This window comes from Triturus cristatus, chromosome 1_1 (genome assembly GCF_964204655.1).
Source record: "Triturus cristatus chromosome 1_1, aTriCri1.1, whole genome shotgun sequence".
Lineage (NCBI taxonomy): Eukaryota > Metazoa > Chordata > Amphibia > Caudata > Salamandridae > Triturus > Triturus cristatus.
In genome coordinates, this window is record NC_140579.1 from 905,340,104 (window position 1) to 905,348,808 (window position 8,705).

Genomic DNA, 8,705 nt, shown 5'->3' on the forward strand with positions numbered 1-8,705 from the left:
GAAGTAGAGGGGTAGTAGAGGGGTAGTAGTGGGGTAGTGGGGTAGTAGATGGGTAGTAGAGGGGTAGTGGGGCAGTAGAGGGGTAGTAGAGGGGTAGTAGTGGGGTAGTAGAGGGGTAGTGGAGGGGTAATAGAGGGGTAATAGATGAGTAGTAGAGGGGTAGTGGGGTAGTAGGGTAGTGGGTTAGTAGAGGGGTAGTAGAGGGGAAGTAGAGGGGTAGTGGGGTAGTAGTGGGGTAGTGGGGTAGTAGAGGGGTAGTAGGGTAGAGGGGTAGTAGATGGGTAGTGGGGTAGTAGAGGGATGGGAGTGGGGTAGTAGAAGGGTAGTGGGGAAGTAGGGTAGCAGTGGGGTAGTAGAGGGGTAGTGGGGTAGTAGAGGGGTAGTGGGGTAGTAGAGGGGTAGTAGCGGGGTAGTGGGTAGTAGAGGGGTTGTAGGGTAGTGGGGTAGTAGAGGGGTAGTGGGGTAGTAGAGGGGTAGTAGGGTAGTGGGGTAGTAGAGGGGTAGATGGGTAGTAGGGTAGCGGGGTAGTAGAGGGGTTGAGGGGTAGTAGAGGAGTAGTGGGGTAGTAGAGGGGTAGTAGGGTAGTGGGGTAGTAGGATAGTGGGGTAGTAGAGGTGTAGTAGGGTAGTGGGGTAGTAGAGGGGTAGTAGGGTTGTAGAGGGGGAGTGGGGTAGTAGGGTAGTGGGGTTGTAGGGTAGTGGGGTAGTAATGAGGTAGTAGTAGGGGGTAGTAGGGTAGAGTGGGTAGTATGGTAGTGGGATAGTAGGGGGTAGTGGGGTAGTGGAGTAGAAGGGTAGTGGGGTGGTAGTGGAGTAGTAGGGTAGTGGGGTAGTAGGGTAGTAGAGGGGTAGTGGGGTAGTAGAGGGCTAGTAGAGGGGTAGTGGGATAGTAGAGGGGTAGTAGTGGGGTAGTAGAGGGGTAGTAGAGGGTAGTGGGGTAGTAGAGGCATAGTAGAGGGGTAGTAGTGGGGTAGTGGTGTAGTAGAGGGGTAGTGGTGTAGTAGAGAGGTAGTAGGGTAGTGGGGTAGTAGGGAAGAGGGGTAGTAGAGGGGTAGTTGGGTATTAGAGGGGTAGTTGAGGGGTAGTGGGGTAGTAGAGGGGTAGTAGTGGGGTAGTGCAGTAGTAGAGGGGTAGTAATGGGGTAGTGGGGTAGTAGAGGGGTAGTGGGGTAGTAGATGGGTAGTGGGATAGTAGAGGGGTCGTGGGGTAATTGAGGGGTAGTAGAGGGGTAGTGGGGAAGTAGGGGTGTAGTGGGGTGGTAGTGGGGTAGTAGAGGGGTAGTAGAGGGGTAGTAGAGGGGTAATGGGGTAGTAGAGGGTTAGTGGGGTAGTAGAGGGTAGTGGGATAGTAGAGGGGTCGTGGGATAGTAGAGGGGTAGTGGGGTGGTAGAGGGGTAGTGGGGTAGTAGTGGGGTAGTAGAGGGGTAGAAGAGGGGTAATAGAGGGGTAGTAGAGGGGTAGTAGGGTAGTAGTGGGGTAGTAGAGGGGTAGTAGGGTAGAGGGGTAGTAGAGGGGTAGTGGGGTAGTGGAGGGGTAGTAGAGGGGTAGTGGGGTAGTAGAAGGGTAGTGGGGAAGTAGGGTAGTAGTGAGGTAGTAGAGGGGTAATGGGGTAGTAGAGGGGTAGTGGGGGTAGTCGAGGGATAGTAGAGGCTACCCCACTACCCTACTACCCCTCTACTACCCCACAACTCTACTACCCCACTACCCCTCTACTACCCCTCTACTACCCCACTATCCTACTACCCCACTACCCCAGTACTACGCCACTACTACCCCCACTACCCCTCTACTACCCCCTACCCCACTATCCCCCTACTACCATACTACCCCACTACCCTGCTACCCCTCTACTACCCCACTGCCCCTCTACTACCCCACTACCCTACTACTACCCCTCTATTACCCCTCTACTGCCCCACTACTACCCCACTACCCCACTACTACCCCACTGCCCCATTACTACCCCTCTACTACCCCACTACCCTACTACTCCTCTACTACCCCACTACCATCCCTTTTCTACCCCTCTACTACCCCACTACCCTACTACCCCTCTACTTCCCCACTACCCGTCTACCCCACTACCCCTCTACTACCCCTCTACTATCCCACTACCCCTTTACTACCCCTCTACTACGCCACTACTACCCCATTACCCCTCTACTACCCATCTACTTGCCCACTACTACCCCTCTACTACCCCACTTCCCCTCTACTACCCCTCAGCTACTCCTCTACTACCCCACTACTCCTCTACCCCTCTACTACACCACTACCCCTGTACTACCCCACTACCCCTCTACTAACCCACTACCCTACTACTCCACTACCCTACTACCCCTCTACTACACCACTACCTCACTAGGGGTGGTAGTAGAGGGGTAGTAGGGTAGTGGGGTAGTAGAGGGGTAGTGATGTAGTAGAGGGGTAGTAGGGTAGTGGGTAGTAGAGGGGTAGATGGGTAGTAGGTTAGTTGGTAGTAGAGGGGTAGTAGAGGAGTAGTGGGGTAGTAGAGGAGTATTAGGGTAGTGGGGCAGTAGACTGGTAGTAGAGGGGTAGTAGGGTAGTGTATTAGTAGGGTAGTGGGGTAGTAGGGTAGTAGAGGGGAGTGGGGTAGTAGAGTAGTGGGGTAGTAGTCGGGTAATAGTAGGGGGCAGTAGGGTAGAGTGGAGTATGGTAGTGGGGTAGTAGGGGGTAGTTGGGTAGTGGAGTAGAAGGGTAGTGGGGTGGTAGTGGAGTAGTAGGGTAGTGGGGTAGTAGGGTAGTGGGGTAGTAGAGGGGTAGTGGGGTAGTAGAGGGGTAGTAGTGGGGTAGTAGAGGGGTAGTAGAGGGTAGTGGGGTAGTAGAGGCATAGTAGAGGGGTAGTAGTGGGGTAGTGGTGTAGTAGAGGGGTAGTGGCGTAGTAGAGAGGTAGTAGTGTAGTGGGGTAGTAGGGAAGTGGGGTAGTAGAGGGGTACTGGGGTATGAGAGGGATAGTAGAGGGGTAATATTGGGGTAGTGCGGTAGCAGAGGGGTAGTAAAGGGGTAGTGGGGTAGTAGATGGGTAGTGGGATAGTAGAGGGGTAGTAGAGGGGTAGTAGAGGGGTAGTGGGGAAGTAGGGTGGTAGTGGGGTGGTAGTGGGGTAGTAGAGGGGTAGTAGAGGGGTAGTGGGGTAGTAGAGGGGTAGTGGGGTAGTGGATGGGTAGTGGGATAGTAGAGGGGTTGTGGGATAGTAGAGGGGTAGTGGGGTAGTAGAGGGGTAGAGGGGTAGTAGTGGGGTAGAGGAGTAGTAGTGGGGTAGTAGAGGGGTAGTAGAGGGGTAACAGAGGGGTAGTAGAGGGGTAGTAGGGTAGTAGTGGGGTAGTAGAGGGGTAGTAGGGTAGAGGGGTAGTAGAGGGGTAGTGGGGGGGTAGTAGAGGGGTAGTGGGGGGTAGTAGAAGGGTAGTGGGGAAGTAGGGTAGTAGTGAGGTAGTAGAGGGGTAGTGTGGTAGTAGAGGGGTAGTGGGGGTAGTGGGGTAGTCGAGGGATAGTAGAGGCTACCCCACTACCCCTCTACTACCCCACAACTCTACTACCCCACTACCCCTCTACTACCCCTCTACTACCCCACTATCCTACTACCCCACTACCCCTGTACTACGCCACTACTACCCCACTACCCCTCTACTACCCTTCTACCCTTCTAATACCCCTCTACTACCCCACTATCCTACTACCCCTCTACTACCCTACTACCCCAATACCCTACTACACCTCTTCTACCCCACTGCCCTACCACCCTAATACCCATCTACTACCACACTACCACCTCACTAACCTACTACCCCACTGCGCTACTACCCTACTACCCCTCTACTACCCCACTACCTTACTACCCCACTACCCCTCTACTACCCCTATACTACCCCACTACTCCACTACCCCTCTAATACCCCACTACCCCTCTACTACCCACTACCCTACTATCCCTCTACTACCCCACTACCCCTCTACTACCGCCTACCCCACTATCCCTCTACTACCGTACTACCCTGCTACCCCTCTGCTACCCCACTACGCCTCTACTACCCCACTACCCTACTACTACCCCTCTATTACCCCTCTACTACCCACTACCCCTCTACTACCCCACTACTACCCCACTACCCCACTACTACCCCACTACCCCACTACTACCCCTCTATTACCCTACTACTACCCCACTACCCTACTACTCCTCTACTACCCCACTACCATCCCTCTTCTACCCCTCTACTACCCCACTACCCTACTACCCCTCTACTACCCCTCTACTACCCCACTACCCCTCTACCCACTACCACTCTACTACCCCTCTACTATCCCACTACCCCTTTACTAACCCTCTACTACGCCACTACTACCCCATTACCCCTCTACTACCCATCTACTTGCCCACTACTACCCCTCTACTACCCCACTTCCCCTCTACTACCCCTCAGCTACTCCTCTACTACCCCACTACTCCTCTACCCCTCTACTACCCCACTACCCCTGTACTACTCCACTACCCTACTACCCCTCTACTACACCACTACCTCACTAACAGTGGTAGTAGAGGGGAAGTAGGGTAGAGGGGTAGTAGAGGGGTAGTGATGTAGTAGAGGGGTAGTAGGGTAGTGGGGTAGTAGAGGGGTAGTGGGGTAGTAGAGGGGTAGTAGGGTAGTGGGGTAGTAGAGGGGTAGATGGGTAGTAGGGTAGCGGGGTAGTAGAGGGGTTGAGGGGTAGTAGAGGAGTAGTGGGGTAGTAGAGGGGTAGTAGGGTAGTGGGGTAGTAGGATAGTGGGGTAGTAGAGGTGTAGTAGGGTAGTGGGGTAGTAGAGGGGTAGTAGGGTTGTAGAGGGGGAGTGGGGTAGTAGGGTAGTGGGGTTGTAGGGTAGTGGGGTAGTAATGAGGTAGTAGTAGGGGGTAGTAGGGTAGAGTGGGTAGTATGGTAGTGGGATAGTAGGGGGTAGTGGGGTAGTGGAGTAGAAGGGTAGTGGGGTGGTAGTGGAGTAGTAGGGTAGTGGGGTAGTAGGGTAGTAGAGGGGTAGTGGGGTAGTAGAGGGCTAGTAGAGGGGTAGTGGGATAGTAGAGGGGTAGTAGTGGGGTAGTAGAGGGGTAGTAGAGGGTAGTGGGGTAGTAGAGGCATAGTAGAGGGGTAGTAGTGGGGTAGTGGTGTAGTAGAGGGGTAGTGGTGTAGTAGAGAGGTAGTAGGGTAGAGGGGTAGTAGGGAAGTGGGGTAGTAGAGGGGTAGTGGGGTATTAGAGGGGTAGTTGAGGGGTAGTGGGGTAGTAGAGGGGTAGTAGTGGGGTAGTGCAGTAGTAGAGGGGTAGTAATGGGGTAGTGGGGTAGTAGAGGGGTAGTGGGGTAGTAGATGGGTAGTGGGATAGTAGAGGGGTCGTGGGGTAATTGAGGGGTAGTAGAGGGGTAGTGGGGAAGTAGGGGTGTAGTGGGGTGGTAGTGGGGTAGTAGAGGGGTAGTAGAGGGGTAGTAGAGGGGTAATGGGGTAGTAGAGGGTTAGTGGGGTAGTAGATGGGTAGTGGGATAGTAGAGGGGTCGTGGGATAGTAGAGGGGTAGTGGGGTGGTAGAGGGGTAGTGGGGTAGTAGTGGGGTAGTAGAGGGGTAGTAGAGGGGTAATAGAGGGGTAGTAGAGGGGTAGTAGGGTAGTAGTGGGGTAGTAGAGGGGTAGTAGGGTAGAGGGGTAGTAGAGGGGTAGTGGGGTAGTAGAAGGGTAGTGGGGAAGTAGGGTAGTAGTGAGGTAGTAGAGGGGTAATGGGGTAGTAGAGGGGTAGTGGGGGTAGTTGAGGGATAGTAGAGGCTACCCCACTACCCTACTACCCCTCTACTACCCCACAACTCTACTACCCCACTACCCCTCTACTACCCCTCTACTACCCCACTATCCTACTACCCCACTACCCCAGTACTACGCCACTACTACCCCACTACCCTCTACTACCCCCTACCCCACTATCCCCCTACTACCATACTACCCCACTACCCTGCTACCCCTCTACTACCCCACTGCCCCTCTACTACCCCACTACCCTACTACTACCCCTCTATTACCCCTCTACTGCCCCACTACTACCCCACTACCCCACTACTACCCCACTGCCCCATTACTACCCCTCTACTACCCCACTACCCTACTACTCCTCTACTACCCCACTACCATCCCTTTTCTACCCCTCTACTACCCCACTACCCTACTACCCCTCTACTACCCCTCTACTACCCCACTACCCGTCTACCCCACTACCTCTCTACTACCCCTCTACTATCCCACTACCCCTTTACTACCCCTCTACTCCGCCACTACTACCCCATTACCCCTCTACTACCCATCTACTTGCCCACTACTACCCCTCTACTACCCCACTTCCCGTCTACTACCCGTCAGCTACTCCTCTACTACCCCACTACTCCTCTACCCCTCTACTACACCACTACCCCTGTACTACCCCACTACCCCTCTACTAACCCACTACCCTACTACTCCACTACCCTACTACCCCTCTACTACACCACTACCTCACTAGGGGTGGTAGTAGAGGGGTAGTAGGGTAGTGGGGTAGTAGAGGGGTAGTGATGTAGTAGAGGGGTAGTAGGGTAGTGGGTAGTAGAGGGGTAGATGGGTAGTAGGTTAGTTGGTAGTAGAGGGGTAGTAGAGGAGTAGTGGGGTAGTAGAGGAGTATTAGGGTAGTGGGGCAGTAGACTGGTAGTAGAGGGGTAGTAGGGTAGTGTATTAGTAGGGTAGTGGGGTAGTAGGGTAGTAGAGGGGAGTGGGGTAGTAGAGTAGTGGGGTAGTAGTCGGGTAATAGTAGGGGGCAGTAGGGTAGAGTGGGTAGTATGGTAGTGGGGTAGTAGGGGGTAGTTGGGTAGTGGAGTAGAAGGGTAGTGGGGTGGTAGTGGAGTAGTAGGGTAGTGGGGTAGTAGGGTAGTGGGGTAGTAGAGGGGTAGTGGGGTAGTAGAGGGGTAGTAGTGGGGTAGTAGAGGGGTAGTAGAGGGTAGTGGGGTAGTAGAGGCATAGTAGAGGGGTAGTAGTGGGGTAGTGGTGTAGTAGAGGGGTAGTGGGGTAGTAGAGAGGTAGTAGTGTAGTGGGGTAGTAGGGAAGTGGGGTAGTAGAGGGGTAGTGGGGTATTAGAGGGATAGTAGAGGGGTAATATTGGGGTAGTGCGGTAGCAGAGGGGTAGTAAAGGGGTAGTGGGGTAGTAGATGGGTAGTGGGATAGTAGAGGGGTAGTAGAGGGGTAGTAGAGGGGTAGTGGGGAAGTAGGGTGGTAGTGGGGTGGTAGTGGGGTAGTAGAGGGGTAGTGGGGTAGTAGAGGGGTAGTGGGGTAGTGGATGGGTAGTGGGATAGTAGAGGGGTTGTGGGATAGTAGAGGGGTAGTGGGGTAGTAGAGGGGTAGAGGGGTAGTAGTGGGGTAGAGGAGTAGTAGTGGGGTAGTAGAGGGGTAGTAGAGGGGTAACAGAGGGGTAGTAGAGGGGTAGTAGGGTAGTAGTGGGGTAGTAGAGGGGTAGTAGGGTAGAGGGGTAGTAGAGGGGTAGTGGGGGGGTAGTAGAGGGGTAGTGGGGGGTAGTAGAGGGGTAGTGGGGTAGTAGAAGGGTAGTGGGGAAGTAGGGTAGTAGTGAGGTAGTAGAGGGGTAGTGTGGTAGTAGAGGGGTAGTGGGGGTAGTGGGGTAGTCGAGGGATAGTAGAGGCTACCCCACTACCCCTCTACTACCCCACAACTCTACTACCCCACTACCCCTCTACTACCCCTCTACTACCCCACTATCCTACTACCCCACTACCCCTGTACTACGCCACTACTACCCCACTACCCCTCTACTACCCTTCTACCCTTCTAATACCCCTCTACTACCCCACTATCCTACTACCCCTCTACTACCCTACTACCCCAATACCCTACTACACCTCTTCTACCCCACTGCCCTACCACCCTAATACCCCTCTACTACCACACTACCACCTCACTAACCTACTACCCCACTGCGCTACTACCCTACTACCCCTCTACTACCCCACTACCTTACTACCCCACTACCCCTCTACTACCCCTATACTACCCCACTACTCCACTACCCCTCTAATACCCCACTACCCCTCTACTACCCACTACCCTACTATCCCTCTACTACCCCACTACCCCTCTACTACCGCCTATCCCACTATCCCTCTACTACCGTACTACCCTGCTACCCCTCTGCTACCCCACTACGCCTCTACTACCCCACTACCCTACTACTACCCCTCTATTACCCCTCTACTACCTACTACCCCTCTACTACCCCACTACTACCCCACTACCCCACTACTACCCCACTACCCCACTACTACCCCTCTATTACCCTACTACTACCCCACTACCCTACTACTCCTCTACTACCCCACTACCATCCCTCTTCTACCCCTCTACTACCCCACTACCCTACTACCCCTCTACTACCCCTCTACTACCCCACTACCCCTCTACCCACTACCACTCTACTACCCCTCTACTATCCCACTACCCCTTTACTAACCCTCTACTACGCCACTACTACCCCATTACCCCTCTACTACCCATCTACTTGCCCACTACTACCCCTCTACTACCCCACTTCCCCTCTACTACCCCTCAGCTACTCCTCTACTACCCCACTACTCCTCTACCCCTCTACTACCCCACTACCCCTGTACTACCCCACTACCCCTCTACTACCCCACTACCCTACTACTCCA